This window comes from Rhipicephalus microplus, chromosome 3, assembly GCF_043290135.1.
Source record: "Rhipicephalus microplus isolate Deutch F79 chromosome 3, USDA_Rmic, whole genome shotgun sequence".
In the NCBI taxonomy this organism is placed as follows: domain Eukaryota; kingdom Metazoa; phylum Arthropoda; class Arachnida; order Ixodida; family Ixodidae; genus Rhipicephalus; species Rhipicephalus microplus.
In genome coordinates, this window is record NC_134702.1 from 214,604,353 (window position 1) to 214,625,316 (window position 20,964).

At 44.8% G+C, this 20,964-nt stretch overlaps 1 protein-coding gene across 2 annotated transcripts in view; it reads right to left on the minus strand.

Annotated features, from left to right (window-relative positions):
- Positions 1-20,964, minus strand: part of LOC142804125 (uncharacterized) — a 283,131-nt gene that overhangs the window by 152,871 nt on the left and 109,296 nt on the right. Inside the window, exon 1 of one of the 2 annotated variants that reach the window (XM_075890709.1) lies at positions 13,467-13,817. The exons of the other annotated variant lie outside the window; for it this stretch is intronic. The gene's annotated coding sequence lies outside the window, so the exon portion shown is untranslated. Of the gene's footprint in view, positions 1-13,466; positions 13,818-20,964 lie in introns of those variants that run through there. 2 annotated transcript variants of the gene reach the window in all.

Genomic DNA, 20,964 nt, shown 5'->3' on the forward strand with positions numbered 1-20,964 from the left:
CAGCAGCCTCTCTTGAGCGGTCATGCTACAGATTACCGGGACAGATGACATCGAAAGCATGCACATGTTTTAAAAACTCTAAAAGTGACTCCTGTTTATTGAGAGGTTCTTTGCCTAAAAACATTAAAGAATGTAAAGACATTTGGTGCTTGTTAGGTAATGGGAAATGATTTCTTCTATACGGCTCTAGTTCTGCACATTGTATAAGAATATGGAACACTGTGAGGGGGTCACAATATCTATCGCAGCTAGATGACACCCCCGGACAAAAGGTTTACGTGGGTACTGTAAGTGTGCCCTATTCTTAATCTACAGAGTGTGACTTCTGGGCGACGTGTTTTAGATGTTGGTAGCCAGTTACCTAGCTCTGGCTTGACCAGGTACAGCCTATTTTCTGTTTGACTGTCCCATAGATATTGTAAGTGTGACTTGAGTGTTTCTTTCAGAAAAGGCTGTAGGTCTAGTGCAGCGATCTCCCTGGATGTTTCAGATCCGTCTATAAGGACAGATGTGGCTATAGCTGGTCCGCTTTTTCATGGCCCTCGATATCTCGGTGCCCAGGCACCCAACACACCACAACAGTCCTCAGGATAAGTAAACTGTGCGTAACAGTGAATAGAGACCCATTATTACAAGATTGTTTGGGTTTTTTCATAGTTTTCATTGTTTTCACGACGCTTGAAGTTTATATATATATATATATATATATATATATATATATATATATATATATATATATTGTGCTTAACAGCCACGAATATTACGTATGCTTCTGCCGTAAATACGCCTGTATTTTGAATTACGATGCAATATCAATATGCCAGCCTCTGACAGGGATGGGGCATGAGCCGACCGCTGCGTACGGTACAGCATCACGAGACTTTCATGCGTTTGTGAAGAATTCGCGACAAGAATAGTTATGCTGAAGCTTAAGAAAGTGTGTGAAAATATTGCGGCAGAAGCATGCTTTGTAAGTTCTATAAAGGGCAAATCAAAGTTTATGAGTGTCCATTCCCGTGGCGGGAGCTGTTCAAAAAGAGCCATGAGCTGATATTCAAAGAGTGGGATGCTCAATTCCCAATCCAGTGCTCTTACACGCAGAGAGTATGGCTCTCTCATAGCAGGACGGTTATGGAATAGAGAAGAGCTGGAGAGATCGCTTACAGCGTAACATACTGATTGTTTGTTGTTTTCACTAATTTTTAGGAAGTACATCAACGATAAATAAGATCTTTGCAACTCCAACGACCATCAGTTTGCTTCTACGTAAATACATTGTATTTGACTTGTCCTGAAGGCTCCTGTGGAAAGGTGGATGCCCAGATGGTGGATTGGATCCAACATCTGGAAAGCGCTTGGTGTGGCAGACTGAGAGACTATAGCCCGATAGTCTATGCGGGTTCGTATAAGGCTCTTGTATAGACTCTTGAGGCGTTTTTTGTCACTACCCCAATTTGTGCGCGATAAAACCTTCAGGATAATTGTTGTTTTCGCGCACTTGTTTCTAACATATTTGATTGCGATACAAATGTTAGTTTCATGTCCAGCATGAATCCTAAGAATTTATGTTCGGTTTTACCGGAAGACGATGGTCCTGCAGGTCTATATTTGGATCTGAATGTAGGCCTGTCCTCCTGGAAAACAGGGCACAGGTGCTCTTTCGTAGGTTGAGGCCATTTCCATCTGCCCATTTCGACACCTTATTCAGACCAAGCTGAACCTGCCTCTCGCATATTGTAAGGTTGCAAGATTTGAAGCCTATCTGGATATTGTCTACGTATGTCAAGTAGAACATAGTTCGTGGAATACTTAGACGCAGAGAAATATTTTTTATTTTGAAAAGCGCGCAGCTAAGCATACCACATTGTGGTACTTCAGTTAAAACGGTTGTGACAAAGCGTTGCCCAGTTTAGCACAGAAAGTTCAGTAAGACAAGTAGCTCTCGATAAACTTCAGCATGTCACCGCAAATACCTAGTTCTGAGAGGTCTCTCAGCATTCCGATTCGCCATGTGGTGTCGTATGCTTTCTCCACGTCTAAAAGCACAGAGAGGAAGAATTGCTTGTGAATGAAAGCGTCTGTAATGTGGGTCTCAATCCCTGCGAGATGGTGAGTAGTGGACCAACTCTCTCGAACGCCACACTGGAGCGAATCAAGTAGGCACTTTGATTCCAAGAAATGTGTTAATCGATGGCCTAACATTTTCTCGAAAAGCTTACAGAGGTAGCTTGTCAAATCTACCAGTCTGCAGCTCGCAACAGAGAACGAATCGTCGCCCTGCTTCAAGAGAAGGAGTACCATGGCCTCTTTCCCCGGAAAAGGAATTACACCATAACACCATTTGGCACTGTAGAGTGTAAGGAGAGTTGTCTGTGTTTCGAGAGGCAGGTGCACCAACATTTTATATGCTACACGGTCAGGACCTGGGGATGATTTGTTGCAGCAGTTTAGCGTTGCCTGCAACTCAGCTAGGCAGAAAGGTTTACTGTATTCTTCGCATTTTGTACACCTTCGTTCTAGTTTGTCCCTCTGTTCTTGCTTTGTAGCGCTGGAAACTTTTAGAGTAATGCAATGAGTTGATACATGTTTGAAACGGGCGCAGGAAGTTTCCTTGGTTGTCCAGCGTATTGCCCTGCATATTTATCAAAGAAAGTGGGTGTGTTTCTCGTCAATGTATCCTGTGAATTCAATCCAGACTTTGCTTACGTCTGTACACGAGTTTATCTCCGACAAGAACTTCTGCCAGCTCTCTCTTCGAGCCTGCCTGCGTGTCCTCCTTGCTTGAGATTTCATGTTCCTAAAATTTGTGAGGTTCTTCACTGTTGGGGAATCTCACAATAACCGCCACGCTTGGGTGTTGTTTGTTCCATGTTTTTCTACATTCATTGTTCCACCAAGAAATACGTCGTGGAGAGGCCGATCTACACGCTTCTAGAATACATTGAGAAGCAGCATCGACCAGAAGAGCTGTAAAATACTTCACGGCGTCTTCTATTGTTAGACCGGACATTTCAACCCACGTCACGTGGGTAAAAGTCCGAAATCGTTCCCAGTCGGCCGAGTCAATCTTCCACCGAGGGGCCTGAAGAAGAAGGTTATTCTCGTATGGCGCACTCAGGATTGATGGGAAATGGTCACTTTCATAAGGGATTTTAAATAAATTCGATTTAAAATAGGTTAAATGTGATGGCGATGAAATGCTAAGGTTTATGAACGGGTATGAATTGTTTGCGAGGTAAAAATACGTGGGCTCCTTCGTGATAAAAAGGCATAGATTAGAGGAAAACAGCAGCTGTTTGCTAAGACGTCCTCGAGCACCGCAGCGAGAATTGCCCCAAAGGACATTGTGTGCATTAACATCACCAAGAAGCAAATAGGACTCTGGAAACTCATCAGTTAGTAATTTTAGGTCCTGTTTGTAAAGCTGATGATGAGGTGGTATATACAGTGAAGAAACAGTAATGAGTCTATTTAAAAGGACAGCTCAGATGACAACTGCCTCAAGGGGCGTTTTAAGTGGTAAATGAGAACATGCCGCACTTTTATTTACTATAATAGCCACACGACCTGATGAGGCCACAACATCATCGCAATTATTTCGGGAAGTGACGTAGTGACGGAGAAAGTTGGTATGTTTGGACCTCAAATGCGTCTCACACGCATTTTTGGATTGAATTTGTGGACGAGTTCTTGTATGTCATCGAGGTTCCTAAGAAGACCTCTAACGTTCCATTGTATTATTTGTGGATTCATATTGGACATAAGGTGGTGCTGCGTGTACTATAAAGACTGTGTGTCGAAAAGGAGGAGACTATTTCACAGGACCTCTCTGAGGCTTTGAAATTGGTGTTTTGTCTTTTTCGGAGCGGTCGACAAAAGATCACCGCTCCTTTGGCGCTACCTGTGCCATTGGCTGTATTTGGCCTTCATTGCCTCCTGTGTGCCACTGGACGCTCGCTCCGCAGAGCGATCTGTTTGTCGCTTAGATTTCGCCTCAACTGACGAAGTTATAGCGGCACCCGTTCGTCCCTAATAGCCGTTGTAGTATGTAAGAAGTATAACAATTTCACCTCCAAGGTAATGCCGGTGACAGGTTTCTTTTGTGCGTTGAACACTAAAAAATATAGCTCAATGTACATGCTAATGGCTGCTAATGGGGAATTAGAGATAAGAGCATTCAGCTTTTAGTTAACGTGCACGCTGCGTACCCCATTAGCAGCCATTGGCATGTACATTGAGCACTATCTGACAAGAAAGGGTTGCTACGTTATACTCGCTGGGTGTAACCTCCATAGTTTTAGGAAGGTTTAGCGAGCCTTGAGCCGCATTGCCATGAATACAATTAACTAGTATATTGCATGAATGAACTCGAGGTGGTTAAAGGTGGGAAGTAGATACGAAGCACAAGTCGTAAGAAAGTAAAAGCCGAATTCTCCTGTCTCTCATTTCCCATTAGCAGCCATTGGCATGTACATTGAGCACTATCTGACAGGAAACGGTTGCTACGTTATACTCGCTGGGCGTAACCTCCTTGGTTTTAGGAGGGTTTAGCGAGCATTGGGCCTCAGTGCCATGAATACAGTGAACCAGTATATACCATGAACTCGAGGTGGTTAAAGGTGGGAAGTAGACCCAAAGCGCAAGCCGTAAGAAAGTGTGCGTGTGCCACCTCTCGTTTAGTCCTTGGAATGTCCGCTGGATGGCGGTGCTTCTATATGGGGAATATATGATGAAAAAATGCGAGATGGGGGTACTTGCAGTGTTGAATAGATGGATGAACGGACACACAGACAGATGCATGGATGGACGCATGAACGGACGCAGGGGCGGATGCATGGACGAACGCAGGGACGGACGCACGAAGGGACGCACGCACGAACGGGCTGATGGACGCATGGACGGCCACACAGACGGACGCATAGACGGACGGTAGCAAGAACGAATGGATGGACGAATGCTTCGCCCCAGTCTCCGTCATTCACTCCGTGGATATGCTGACAATTTTTTTTGTCCCCACAAAGCGAGGGCTCATATAACCCCCTTGGCCTCTTTATCGTCCTGGCTGCTGCCAGGTCTTGTAGACACCATCAGTGTGAACTGGCTGATTGTAGGCGGGGCAGCACTGGCTGCTCCCACCATAGGGGCGAGTGGCTTTTACCTGGGCACGCTAGGCGTGGGCCAGGTATCGACGAAAGGTTGTTGTGGTGCCTCCTCTCATTGCACCACTTCAGCGAACGATCTTTTTAGTGCAAAAGATGAATGTATGATTCGTTCTCGTGCTTCACAAAATGTCATATTTTCGTTACCTCTTATAGTGATAACTTTAATTTTGTTTCTTCCAGGCTGGCCACGCTCTGGAGAACGCAAGATGATTAGCTTCACAGATTTAACAGAGAACCTCATCGTGTTTGCATTCATTGGTACCGTGACCAGTTGTGGCGCACTTAGCGCAAGTCAGCTGACCTCGGCACGTCTCAGATCTGTGTCCAAATCGCTGGTATTTTAAATAACTCGGATTCGGAATGTATGCACGCACAGGAAGTTTCACATAGCTAGTTTCAATTGTCTGAGGTACAATGGTTGATTTGAAAGTGAGTATTAGGTGTTAGGTGTTTTGAAGAAATTTCTGTGTTATTGCGTCTGATTGTGATGCGCTGCACATGTGTTATGCCTTGGTCCTTCTATCTATCAAGGAGTCATCTTCGATTAGTGCCACCAAGTCTTCACCGGATACTACGCTCTTCACTGTGTTCATTGCACAGTGTGCACTTACTGATACAGAGGTATTGCCAAAAGCAACGAGGTGTGCAAGTTTGCTGAACTGTTCCTTATCCTTTAGTTCAAGTAGAATATCCCTACTTGCCATCTTTGTAGCTTTACAGCCAGTTCCAATGGTGTCTTTTAGACACTTGGCCACAAGAAAAGGTGAGATTGCTCTGGCTTTTGTGAAGGTTGTTCACAATGAAGGACATGGAATTTCGGGAAGGTTGCTATGTTTCGGTGAAGAAAAAGGAATGCTATATCGGTGCGTACCCTTTTGGAGACACGATATCTTACGCGTGGTTCAAAGGTCCCATGAAAGTCTGGGCTTCTTCGGCAACGGCGCCTACCACCCACCACAGAGCCCAACTAGGAGATGTGCCAGAACATGTGGCCAAGTTTGAACTGCGCCAGCAGTACGCCGTTGCTATAACCGAATATGGTTTATCCTAGGCAGAATAGCCACACAGGGTTAACCCTAGCCGCAAGGAGATAATAAAGTAAATAGAAAAGAGAAGAAGATAGGATAGATTTAAAGTGGAGAAAAAGACGAAGATGTGAGGAGAGAAAGAAAGGAAAAGGCGACTACCAATTTCCCCTGTGAGGGTCAGGCCAGGGGTGCCGTCTACGTAAAGCTGGGGCCAAATGGGTGTGTTGCCACGGCCGGGGGCGCCTTAAAGCTCCAATCACCCGGCGTCAGCTCAACCCCCAGGATCCCCTCTTCCCCGGACGCGGCTCAGCCACGCGCGGCTAGGCGTGGGAGGGAGTCTAAACCACGCGTTAGCTCGGGTTTGTGGTGTCGCTACACACTAACGCCTGCTTACACAGACGCCCCTGCGGAGGCCACATTCAGAGCATGTTCAATCGCTTCCTTATTCCCCCCCCTCCAAAACATGTACATTGTTCTTCCTCTTTATCTAACTTCACTTTATGACTTTGTGTTCTAAGGCAACTTGACCTCGCTTAGAACAATAAAACGCTTCCGCTAGAATTATTATAAAATCTCTTCAGCTTTATTTTGTTCTTACCCTCTCGGTAGTTACTCAGAGCCGACTTCTTTTCCATCATTGTCATCAAATAAACCCTCTCCGCCTCTCGGACTTTCTGCTTAATGCTCCTTGTTGCCATAGCGCCCAAACTGCCAACTTGTGAGCCTCCTAGGTCTTTTTATCACTTTGTGTCTACGCTCTTCCGATACAAATACAAGAACACTCTCCCGGCCCTTCTACTCTCCTTCATTTTCCTAAGCCTTTCTTCAAATCTCATTTTACTCTGAGCTTCCATTACTTCAAAGCCTGTCCTTCCCATATCTGCATCTACAGCCTCATTCGTCGTCTAACGCGAGGCATCTCGCAGTCCTTTATTTTACATTCATTCATGATTACACCCCTGACTTTATGCAAACCCCTGAGTTCCAAAATGTAAGCGCTGTAGCTATTACGCCTTTCTACGGACCTTGAAGAACTTTGTACCTGATGTATATCTATAACGGTCTGTGTTTCATTACTGCAGCATTCCTCTTTCCTTTTGCTGCCGATCTTTTTTCCTGTACCTCCATCTCTCTCATTTATCAATAATCCGAGGTACTCGCACTCGCTTACCCTCGGTATTTTTTGGCGCTGTATTCAGACGGCCTGGTCGTTGTGACCGGTATTTCACCTCGGTACTTCTTGACCCATCCTCCGTGGGCGCCATTCGTCGAATCGAACGGAAATAGCCCAGGCGGCAAACACAGTGTGCACGTGGCGCCGGGCACAGTGCTATCACCTAACTTATTCTCACACCGTGACTCTACCTTACGCTTCGAAAACGAGCATCTAAACCTGCCTCAATCGTCACTCCTAACTGCGTTGGGCGTTGCTTACAGAGTAGGAAGTCCTATAGATATAATAATAATAATAATAATAATAATAATAATAATAATATAACTGATGACCTTTAACTTCCACAAACCACGATATGTTGATGAGACGCCGTGGTGAAGTACTTCGCAAATTTTCCCCACCTGGGGTTTTTTAACATCCACCTAAATTCCAGTACTCGGACCCCGAGTACTTTGGCCTCCACCAAAAACAGGGGTGCAGTGCACCCGAAATTAACTTCCGCGAATTGCAGGTCAGCAGTTGAGCATCGTAATCACCAGACCACCGCATCCACTCAGATAATATGTTAGTCACTTAAGTGATCGTGTGTCGGTTCGGATATAGGGCATACGCACTGCATGTGGTTAATAGAGTCTGACTTGTCACATATAGTGCTAAATTGAGCGAAACATTATAGAGGTAACAATTGGAGAAGGTAAGAAAGCGGAGTAGGTAAGAAAGCAAACAAGAGATCTCATATACTACATCCTATGAATGATATTTGAAGAATGAAAAAAATGGCCTAGACATGTGACATCATGAGATGGACAGAACACAGATGAGCAGCTAGGGCATCGAAATAAATACGAAGAGATACGGCGAGGAGCGACGGCAACAAAAAAAATTGGGAGGTACAAAATGCAATCACCTTGCACAGGACAGGGCGGATTGGAAATAACTTGTAGAAGATGTTGTATTGGATGCAAGGCATGTTGCTGCCAATGATGACATCGCCTAAACATATTGATGACTTATTTCCCATAATATAATTACTATGAAAACAGTGACCGGGAAAAGCCGTTATGCCTATTGTAAGGACGAAGAACGGGGACGTACAAACTCGGTCACCTTCGCGAAGTTGAAGATGACAGATGAAGAGGACGGGTTGAATAGAACTGCAGGCGTGCTCGGCATACGAACGAACGAACGAACGAACGAATGAATGAATGAATGAATGAATGAATGAATGAACAAACGAACGAACAAATAAAGAAAGAAACAAATGAGCAGCCTGCCCTTTCAACTGCAGTTGCTTCTGTTCGGTCTTCACTATACAATGGCGTATTCACAAGAAAGCTTTGTTTGGGGGAGCCACAACTTCTATTTGATTGCGGTGCATCCTAACGGACACCGGCATGCCGGTTGCCTTCTTTTGCGGTGCACGGTTGCGCTTCTTCAGTGATATAAACTGAGGGCGAACCGCAGCCGCAACTATTCATCCCATCATCAGCGAAGGCACCACTGCACTACCCCCACACGCCAAGAATGCCACAGGATCGCCTCCCCTGTTGAAGAGAGTAGCCCGAACACGTGTATATGCGTAGAGGGATGGAGGATGGATAGTGAAAACAGTGTAAATACCCAGCCGGAAGACGGGGGCTTGATTAGGGCTGCCTAGCGATCGCAGAGATGGAGTTGATGACTGTGTTACTAGATTTAGGTGCGCCTAAAACACACATGGTGGTCGATAGTTCCGGAGCGCTCCTAAATATATCGTGCTTCATATTTCTGTTCTGCTTCTGGCGCATGAGAATTAGTCCATCATCATCATTGTCATCATCATCACGTACACCATTACCATCATCATCATCATTATTATCATCATCATTTTCTGACTACGCTCACTGCAGGGCAAAGCCCTCTCTCATGTTCCGCTATTCAAACCGGTCCTGTGCTTTCTGCTGCCGCGTTATGACTGCAAACTTCTTCATCTCATGTGCACCACCTCAATTTCTGTCCCCCACTTACACGCTTGAGTTCTCTTGAAGTCCAGTCAGTTACCCTTAAGGACCAGCGGTTATCCTACCTACGTGCTGCATTCCAGGCCCATGTCAACTTCTTCTTCTAGATTTCAAATATTATGTTCTTAACCCCCGTTTGTTCTCTGACCCACTCTGCTCTCTTGCTGTCTGTTAAGCCTGTCATTTTCCTTTCAATCACTTGCTGTGTCGTCTGTAACTTGAATTGAACGCTCTTTCTGGGCCTCCAGCCCTCTGCTCCGCAGGTAGCGAAAAACATTTAGACAGGTTTTAATGACTGCTTTCGCCCTACAGGTCTCGCACAATGCGTGAGACTAGTAAGGGAGAGGCAACGCCAACAGTGTTTACCACTTTCAAATGTAACATCAACTCTTCGGCTGTGCGACGTGATTGGTCGATCCTTGTGAGAACGCTACGTGCTCACTCCCGACTTTCGAGAGGCAGAAACTATCATGCCGATGTTAATTTCTGCGTAGCACACTGTTTTACATAAACCGGGCTTGAGCAGTTATGTACGTAAACTCTACGTGTGACTTATTCTGGGAGCGCACTTCGTGCCCACGGCCACATGTTCGCTTCCATAACCAACTTAGGATCTAGGGCGCTAACTTAAATTTAGGCCCTTAACGACTGCCCGGGCGGTGTGGGAAGCGCTGCGAAACTTCTTGCTGCTTCAGGGCTCCCATGGTTAGTACAGTGCACCATGCTCTATTCGCAAGACTTCTATAACGTCAGCGTGTATATCATACGAGTCTTCGAGCAAATATTAAAATTGACATTGCCTTTTGAAAACTCTAAATGCCTGTTACAGCGACGAAGAAATTATCCCGTTAATATTCGAGCACGTAAACTAAACGAAATTCCGGGATTGAGGGGATAGTGCTTACGCCGGCATAATTGACATGAAAGTTGCGTTAATTGTATCCCACGTCAATGGACAGTAGAAATCAGTGCCGATGAAGACCAGCCTTGATGATATCATCAATTTCACTTTTTTGATAGTACACGATGGCCCCTGCCGCAGTCAGCTAGTTAAGTGACATAACAAATTAAGCAATCCAGGGTTTAGTTTAGCGCTCAAAAACCATAAATTTGAAGACACGCAGCGTGTGATAACGTTTTACACACATATTTCAATTTCCACAGACAAACTGGAAGTGTTACTTGCAGTTACTTTTTCCAATACAATTGCGTGTGATGAAAGTGCGGTGCTGGATCCTTTCCCAGGCTCATATTAACGTCGCCTTTAGCATTGGTCTGTTTCACAAGGACAATGATGACTTGTCGTCCTCGTAATCATATGGCTGTGGTTTTGGAACGTTTAACCCCATCAATTATCAGTAATCATGTATTATGAAATAATCAAGCAAAAAATGAAATATATATATATATATATTCACCATTCATATGGTGCACAAGCACTATTCGAGCACCATGCTCTTCCTGACGCTTGCATGACTTTGGACTCCTATGCAGCAACCGTCTACGTAGTGTGCGAAACTTTTTGTGTACGCTGAAGTGTCATCTATAAAGCCTTCACCTGCGGGGTCTTCGGCGTTGACAGGCATTAAATATAATTAAAGTGGGACCAACATTTTTATCTCTTTCTTTTTTCTTTCGCATTCTTGGCCAGCGCTAACGATTCTTATCACGTCATGTGGCTCCTGTGAGTCACCATTCTGCCACCACCACAGCTTGTCAACCAAAGTACAGGAGTTGACTCAAAATGTCACGGCAATATGCTCGCTTCCACACTACGGAGACTAGAGCCAGCCGTTAGGTTTCGGTAATGTGTTCACTTGCGAACGATTTAGTTCTGCCATATGGTAGACGCATGTAAAGCGTCGGGAGTTCATACGGCTCTGTGCTATGTGTTTCTCTTCCCCAACCCTCTCTGCAATTAGGCTGGTTAACCTCCTTCCGTTCCCTTGTCTTTCTTTCTCTCGGATACTGTAAAAGCGCTGCGTTAACCGCACTGCACAGAACTTGTGACCCATGTAAGGCAAACGGGGCCTAGACAGCGGGGCTTTCTTCTGAACGATCCGTGACAAAAGAAAGTGTACACCTGTAGCGCATCTGAAGAGTGCAGGCGTTCCTGCTTACGCATTCCAGTCTCGACTCGTGCATAAGAGAGCACGGCGAACGTGTTTTAATTACGGACAGAGCGGCATGGCTGCAAAGGAGGCGGGCAGGAAAGGTGTCGGCTCCTTGCGGTCTCTCGAAGGCTGCAGATCGGTAATTCGATTTGGTGGGACACGTTTTTTTTTTCCTTCACGGCCGCTCACTGCCACGGGGCGAGGGTTGACGTTGGGGCGTTGTTGGCGTCGCCTGTGTTCCCTTTCAACGCCTTCGCGTCGGGCACGCTAATGGGAACCACGAGTGCTAACTATCCAGACTCCTTTTTTTATTTATCATTTTTGTCCCCAAAGAAGGCGCTCTTTTGCACTGCATTTGTTTCCCTGCTTGTGATCGGAACAGCGTAGTCAGCTTTGAATGCATGCGAAATGCGAGTTGGGCACGTGTCTAGGGAGACGCTACTGATGCTTTATTGCTTTTTCTTTTCACACTGTCTGCCTCACCGTCACATTGGCAAAGAAGCTTAGCGAGAACGAGTGCAGCCTACGCTAACGTGCGCGGGCTTCACGTGCAGTGTCATAGAAGTTTTGTAATTGGCATTGACAAACTTATTTTTTTTTTACCCTTTGCTTGACCCTATACGTTAGAAGCCCTGAAAGGTCATCGTGGATCAAAGTGCTCGCTTTCATCAGTGGGACTTCTCCGTGATCCTCAAAATCGCCTTTGCGGTCTGGTGTGCCTCCTTTAGGCCTGAGGATTATGCTCCGTTATATTTGATACGATTTCAAAGAGTATGCAAACTTTAGCTGGTGCTCCAGGGAAATCACCCGTCGCCTCACGCGCTCTGTTTCGTAGTGGTATCATGTGCTGTTTGTGTAGAATGATAGCCGCAAAATCAATTACCACATTCTATGAAAACTTTCTAATAGAGCAGGACACGGGGCAGCTATCAGCCGCTGTGTACCAGCACTATACTTTTTAGCATAACTTGTACTTTTGTTACCAAGATTTTGTGATAAGCGACAAAACCCCGAGAACAGGCGGATATTACTAGCGCTTGAAAGCAAGACCTGTATTGGATGAATTCCCGAAACGCCCGCTATTATTTATTGACTAATACGTTATTTCACATAACCAAGCAAGTGGATGTGTGTAAATCATACGCATCACAGTTTTAGACTAGACACCACAATAAGAAATTGTATTTATAGAGAATATCATAAATGTTATCGATTCGACGTACTCCTTAATAAAATGTTTACATGAATTGTGTTTGCTATTTGGGTCGACAACAGCAGCCACTACAAATCTAGATGCCTTAGGCTTTCGATCAAAGGAATTTCCTGTGTAATAAATTTGTTTTTATTTCGCTTTGTGTTGCGGCAGATGATTTTCTTGTTGATAGCTCTTTCATATCCAACTAGTTGTGCAACATCCCACTTCCCCTTACGCGTGTCAAAAGTCAATTTTACCTTGCCCTTGGTGGACAAAATGAAAACTTATTTGCATTATTTATTTAGACCCGCATCTCGTTTGGTTTACGCAATAACATAGTACGAATGGCTTGAGATCGATTACATATTTATTTGTAAATAAGTAAGAAATAACTTGAAAAGCACACGCGCGTTTACGTATTGCAGCATTATTCTTTATTTGCAACATAATATGGAGTGCCCCGAAATAACTGCTCTTCGCAGACGGCGTCTAGAAGGGTCAGGTGAGAGAAACTTCGAAAATAGAGAACCTTGTGTAAGAGAGCAAAAAAGTAGAAACGTAAATAAATAAATAAATAAAGATAGAAAGAAATAAAAAAAAGTATATGGTTTCGTCTAAAGACATGCAGGGCCAAAGCTGGGCAATAGTATTTTGCACTATATATACCTGGACAAATATGCAGTACGAGCAGCTAAGTTTCGCTGTTAATAAAACATTTTCGCGTATAGATTAGCCTGCGTGCGCTCGATCTAATTGAAAAGTACTCCGCAAAAAAAGAAGAAAAATTACCCACCGTTGTGGCACCGTCAGATTCAACGTCAATTCTGGCAGTTACGGTACGGGATATCACCGCCTCAAGAACGTTGGTGGTTGAAGTTCATCTTTCTTCTTCACCCGCTTTCCTTTTGCGTCCCACTCTCAGCAGCGACAGAAAATAAAATAAGATGGCTCTAGCAGAACTCTAATGAGACTAATCTACCAACCCGATAGCCGTGCCAACGGGCATCACTCGACCGCTGACAATAAAGCGCGACACTGAGAAAAATAAACAGACAAAAAAAGCGTGCAAATCCTACACGCTTCTTTGTCAGATGAGTGCGTGCAAAAGTACGCAATGCACAGGATATAAACGCAAGAAAAGGAAATGCGGTGCCTAACCTCAGACTGGGGATGTTTCGACATCGGGCCGGAAATTCTACGCGCGTCCTCCACGCCGTGCCTTCGCTTGCAGCGCCCGGCCTCTGTCGCGTCGTAGGCGGGAGCAGATACTGCGAGGTGGTCGTAATTGGACGTCCCGCAGGGACGTCACGGCCCGAACGACAGGAGACCACTCTACGTCACTGCTATATTAGCTACGTGGGCCGCGTGCTCGACTTGTCCCCGAGTGCTTCCGAAGGCACGTAAGTATTAAGTCCCCGCATCGAAAAAAAAAAAAGAAAGGAAACACCAGTGACGCGCACCAGAAAGACAGCGGTGTATGCATGCCTTCCCCACCACGCAGGCACCGATGTATATGATGGATAGTGTGTGTTTATGCAGACGTAACGCTTACCAGAGACATCGTTCACGTACCGAGGTTCCAATCTGCTGGCTCACTTGTGCATGCGTATGTCATCTTTAAAATGCCTGAGGAGGCAATCCTGGTGCCTGTCACATTTTTTCCCTTCCTCTCTTTTCTCTTCCCTTCTAACGTCCCTTGAAGTATCCAGTACGCTTGTTATTGCAGCCGCAATTAGTGCTCTAGTTGACAGGCGGGGCGAACCAACAACATATCCCCTCGAAAAAAAAAAAAAAAAAAGACGTGCTGGTTAGGTGGGCCCGCGTGTCGAAGGAAGGAAGCGGTGACTGACAGCCCATTTAGCCCCTGGTTTCGCTCTTCTGAATTCATAGAGATCTTCCGAGAATCGAAATGGATTATGTATGCATAAATGCTAAGCCCCACGATATCTTTGCCAAGAAGAGGAAATTGATTGAACACATCACAGCACTCAGGATTGCGCGGTAACTCTGCTAACTAGGAAATTTTCTTGCGGCCGCCTGCGACTGTGGAGATGGCAGAGTGGTGACGTGAACAGTTCGTGGACAGTCTACAAGGACCAGAAACAGGCGAGGACGAGCGCTGACTTTCAACTGAAACCTAACACGAACATGAAAGTACAAAAACAAGATGGCGCACGTGATCGCCGCTCCTTCAATTGTGCATTAAGGAAAACAGAGAGAGACCAGAATAGCAGGAAGACCTGAAGCAAAGCAACTGGAGTATATCTATGTTACCAGATGCGCTAAGAAAATCTATTTCTTCATCAGAAAGGGTAATTATGGTTTGCTGATATGACTGCATTTAGCTATACCATTTTCAACGGTTCCCTTGTCCTCAGGAGTCTCACGCGCTGTTCAAATCGCCATGAAATACTAAATAGCCCGGTCACACATGTTGCTTCGGTAGACTAGTAAAGGTGCAAGCGAAACATTCTTTTAATGTTTTATCCACCCCCAACTTGGAGCACGCGAGGTTTGATTTCGTTAGGATAATACAAAACTAGAGTAACAAATCGCTTCTGTTTTCGTACCATTCTGATTGGCCAGTGACGGTCGCACGATGCCTGAACTTCCGAGAAATGCGACAACCTGTTAGAAACATAGAACTCGCCCACACACGAAGCGAAACAGAACGCTTCGCGTGTGGGCGTTTATGTTTCCAGCGTGGTGTCTTGTTCGCACACTGTCTACGTGTCTTCAAAATCGATGAACCAACAAGCCCAAGAACGTGTCTTTTGCTTGAAATGAACACAATAAACGGAGAATAACTCCCGTAAACAGTGGATAGCTTTGTGCTAAACCGTCATCATCGTGTTGTATGAGAGACCGGCAACAGGTCCAGCTCTTTGTGAGCGGAAATTCTAACTATGCTTACAAAGAGAAGACCTGCTGGGCAGGATATTTCGTGAAAACGACTTGTAACACATGATGAGTTTGAACATCCGAGTGTAGACTGTGAGGGAGTACCGTAAGAAAAATTACCAAAGCATTTTACACTCGTATCAGTTGAGGGTCGGTCAGCACTTCCCCCAATCACCAAAAAAAAAATAGCCTTTTGAAGGAAACCGTTTCACTGCATTCATACCTTTTTACAAGTGTAGGTGACTTTTCTAGACACCCTGGTATGCTCTTCAATTTTTTATGTGTTGTTGTTATTGTGGAATTTCCAGCGGTTTGGTGTGAATTCTTTTCTTGTACATAGGTTTGTCCAGCACCAAACTGGGTGAGTTGGTTGAACTTCGTGGTTAAATCGCAGTGCCAAAAGACGATAGCTCGCATAAATGAAGACGAAGGACAAGCACTGAATTAACAAATGTCTGTTGTATAACAAAGAAGGGAACAAATACAAGCTGCGTATCATTGCGTGCGCACCTGCATTGTTGCAGAAAATGTTCACGCATGTCATTTTGATGCATATGAATCAAAGATCACGCGAAATCATCCAAGCCGTTCACACAAAAATATACCAAGAATGACATTAGCATTTTAGCCCCTTCCTTCTATTTCCGTGGTTGTGAAATCTACCTGCTCGAAAAAAAAAAACCTGAAAAGAGGAGAACATGCCAACCACATTCAAAGTTGAGGGTGCGCACGCATGTAGCGGAACTGCTTGTATTTTTTCCATTAATTGTTATAAAGGCGACAGTTGCCCGTTCATTGCTTCCACCACGTCCTCCTTCGTCTTGTGCATCGTCTTTTTACACTTCGCGTTAAGCCTAAAGTCTGTCCATGCTCTAAATAAAATAGTCGTTAGCATGCTCCTCGCCATGCGTTGTTTCTCGTTTTTCTCTGGGCCGTGTCTTTTAGCAGGGCACCGAAACATGAATATACACCAACTGTGCAGCCTTGCAGCCTTGTTACCGTGAGCGAGGAAACATCGATGAAAATGGTAAAAACTTAGGTGGAGAGACGTAAGCAAGGAAGTCTCAGACAAAATACGGATTCAGCTTGCGACAGACCTGATGGCATCTGAATGATGATTTTTGGAGGGGTCCTGCTAATAATAGTAGTAGTAATAATAATAATAATAATAATAATAATAATAATAATAATAATAATAATAATAATAACAACAACATCGTATCACTGGTCATAGTGAATATAACAATTGATGGTGTTTAACGTCCCGAAACCACGATATGATTATGAGGACGCCGTAGTGGAGGACTCCGAAAATTTCGACCAGCAGGTGTTCTTCGACGTGTGGCTAAGTCTAAGTACACGTGCTTCGAGCATTTTCACATCCAACGAAAATGCGGCCACCGGCGCCGGGATTCAATCCAGAGACCTGCGGGTCAACAGTCGAGCCCCCTAACCGCTAGACCACTATGGCGGCACAAGGTTGCATTCGGAAAAAAAAATAAAGTGGACACTAAATGGCTAAAAGCATTTAAAAGCAACATCGAGATCATTGAAACCGCCTAAATAAGCACATGCAGAAATATGCGCGTTAGCGTGCTTTCAGCTGTCTCTAACCGGTAAGTATCTAGTCGATTTGGCAACCTCATACACAGGAGTTTTTTCGAGCAGGCTCCATTTGTTGAAGGCCTTGAAAAACACCCATTTTCGTTATCTATGGTCAATAAAACGCCCCCCCCTATCATTCAAATTAAAAGGAAAGGGAAGAATAAGCCTCCCCCCCCCCTTCCCACATCCGTTACATGCCTGGAGAATGATCAGAACCTGTTTTCATGAACTGCCGCAGAGCTAACATTTCTGTTACTGGATTAGGCCGGTGAACCACCAGTATTTTAATTGCGACTAGCGTACGTGAGTGCGTTTCCCGGGAATAATACATGAGCAGGCAGTCGGTGATGCTCACGCCTTCCTATTTGTATCCACCCAAGTGATTTCTTGCGCTGGTACAAGCGTGACCGAATAAGTGACGCGAACTTTTACAGAGCCAAGTTTCATCACTCCCCAGTTAATTGCATGGGCAACTCGAAGTGTTCAGTTTCCGTGCACGCTTACAAACGAACAGCATGGTTGAATGAAGCGTCCCCAAACAAAACAGGCGTCCCGCTGCCGTTCATATCGAAAGATCACGGCATGGCACAAGAGGTGCAATGCCCTCTGAGAAGGTGCATCGATTTTGTCGGGCCAACAGATCCAGTTATGGCGTTGTGCTGACTGTCTTTTTATCGAAAAGCTGACGGAACTTTGCCGTTGAAACAGCGAAATCGACGAAGGATAAGAAATTGCTATTTCTGTCAGCCTCGATCAATATACCGGCTAAGGCTGATTCCTTTTTATCACTCCGTAAATCTCTGCCTGTATGTTTGTTGCCTGTCCTTTAGTCAACGTCAACAAAAAAAAACGAAGGGCAATTTTCTATAGAATATGCCTCTTTTTTGTTTTTCTTCCCACGGGCGCCGTCTTTGCAGAAACACTGAGTGCTTTGAACAGGCTGATGGGTTTCCAATGCGCATCGCATTTCTACTTACGACTGCCGCAAACACGGCAAGATTCTTAATAAGTAATCAGAAAAAAAAGAAAACGCTTCGTCGTCACGACCACGACTGAACATTTTGTGCATCTGCCTTCAAACGACGAGGAAAAAAAAGGAACAAAAGAAATAAATCAATTCAGAGTGCCTGCTCCGCGGTGAAGTTCTCGCACAATTTCGCGACAGCTTATGGCCCGTGCTCAATCATGCTGTCGACCCGTATACGACTCAACATGCGTGTTTTGTCAAGTTTCGCAACGTGGTCCGACAGTTGCTTCGCGTAAAGGCAAATGATTGGGCGCTAAGTTTTCACTACGGCTCCATCGCTGTGTACTTTGCTAATGCGCAATGATTCTCGCCCACATGGGTTCCATTCAACTAACGACAGATCGATGCTCAGGAACCTGCGCGAAAATAACACGTTCGAGACTTCACTCGACGAAAATAAGCAGTATGTTTTCACGCAAACAGGATGAGTCTAGTTGGAGGACGGTCACGAACTCACTCCGAACCATGATTTCCTGAAAGGCGGTTTCACAAAAAACAAAAAAAAGCTATGCACACAGACAGAAATCTTGACAACAATGCCAAATGATTATAAAAAGTGCAGCTTGGCTGAGGAGAACCTATAACACGAGGTCTCTCGTTATGTGGAAACCCATCAGTAGCTTTTACAGTACGTGGCCCGTTGTCTGAACGCTGAGCGCTTGTCCCGCACGTCACTCAGATGGGGCACCTTCCTTTTTTCATTTGTCCAGAACCGAAACCGTACTGTCTGCTCTGGTCTGTCGCGGTGGTGAAGAGTTTAGCGTGCTCGGCTGCTAATCTTAGGGTCGCGGGTTTAATTCGGGCCTCATGGTAGACGCAATGGTAGACACTCGTGCCCAGTGCAATGTCAGTGCCCGTTAAAGAACACTAGATGATTTAAATTGCGGGGCACTCTACTATGGCATCGCTCTTCTTCATATGGTAGTTTAGGAACGTAAAACGTGAGATATTATCAATATTCATGAGCCTATTGGTTGAAGCAAGTAACCTCCCTGAAAATAGTGCGAAAACAATTGTTCGAATTTCAGCAACAATATAATGCGCAAATCCTGCGCATTGAGTTGTAGCAGTATTTGCCTTTTACGACCGTATACTTGCGAATGTGGATATATATATATATATATATATATATATATATATATATATATATATATATATATATATATATATATATATATATATATATATATATATATATATATATATATACGTGAATCATGAAAACACGGCCATCTCTGCTTTGTGGTTTGTTTCATGTTACGGAGCAATATCGGCCAATTGTGATTCAGTGCGCTATATGATGTTACAAAAGGCCGAGCTGGTGCCCTCGAGATCATACTGAGGTACAGAATAACGTCGACTTCATGCGTAACTCGGCCGCGCAGGAGCAAGGCGCTCGTACAGATTCAAAACAAGCGCGGCGTCATGCGCATCTGGATCATTAGAAGCGGCAGTCGTTAGCGAACAAAGCCGTTTCGCTGGTGCTCCTTCGCCAGAGCGACCTCGCATTGAAAACGAGTAAGGCGTGCAAAGGCCACTACCACTGCCGACGCAGTAACGATGCAAGCACGAATATCAGAGAGTACGTTTCTTGAACGGCCGTTTCAACTCGTCGTATAGATACCTCACAGAGACGACAGGCTTCTGAGTGCAAACGAAAGCTGCTTCGAATGACTATACATTGGTAAATAATTGTTGAAATCATGGTTACGGGTCCAGTGAGTATTGAGATGATAGATCGATTGTTACCAATCAGTGGTGTTATTTTATGACTGCAGAAGCAAATGTAAAAAGTACAACTTATTATATGAGAAGCGGATCTAGATACTTATGAATATAATATTGTTCTCGACATCACCAACGTTTTTTGGCACCAGATTTAATGAAATGTTCACACATGTTTGTGTCCTGGTCAGGTCTGTAGCGCATAGTGACAATAAATACCATTGAGGGGTGGAGGATAGAGTGCATTACCGTTTACCAGGCTGGATTCCGTGTAGTACCTCCATATCTCGTTACTATCTATATCGTACTACTTATATAACGCTCATCTATATCATGACTGGTCCCCACCGCGGTAGCCTCGTAGCTAAGGCACCCAGCTGGTGACTCGCAGGTCGCGCGATCAAATCCTAGCTGCGGCGACTGCATTTTCGATGGAGGCGAAAATGCACTAGACGCGTGTGGTCAGATTTGGGTACACGTTAATGAACCCCAGATTGTCAAAATTTCTAGAGTCTTCCACTACGGTGTCTCTCATAATCATAAGGTAGTTTTGCTACGCTAAACCCCACATATCTATCAATCACACCATGAATGGTAGACTACCACTATACCTCGAAAGGAAGGCACTTTAAAGCTTAAGAGAGAAGGTAGTTAAGTGCTCTTTAGAGGAAGGTACTTAACAAAGAAGGGTTAACTTAAGTTGAGGATGAAGCAGCAAGCTTTTGAAAAGAAAATGATATAAAGAAATCAAGAAGAAAAAATAGACCTGAGGGTAGGGTGACCGCTGGTCATTGAAGGCAACTGACTAGATTCCAGGAGTAGGCTATAGCGCGTGAGGGGGAGACAGAATATTAGATGCACAGAGGACATTTGGCAATTTGTACGCATTACATGGCAGCAGAGAGCACGTGACCATGTTGAATGGTGGAACATGGGAGAGACCTTTGACCTGCAAAGAGCGTAGCCAAGCTGATGATCATGATGGTTTCCAACTGCATGTACGTTTCTGCTATAGGCCCCTATAGAATTGCTA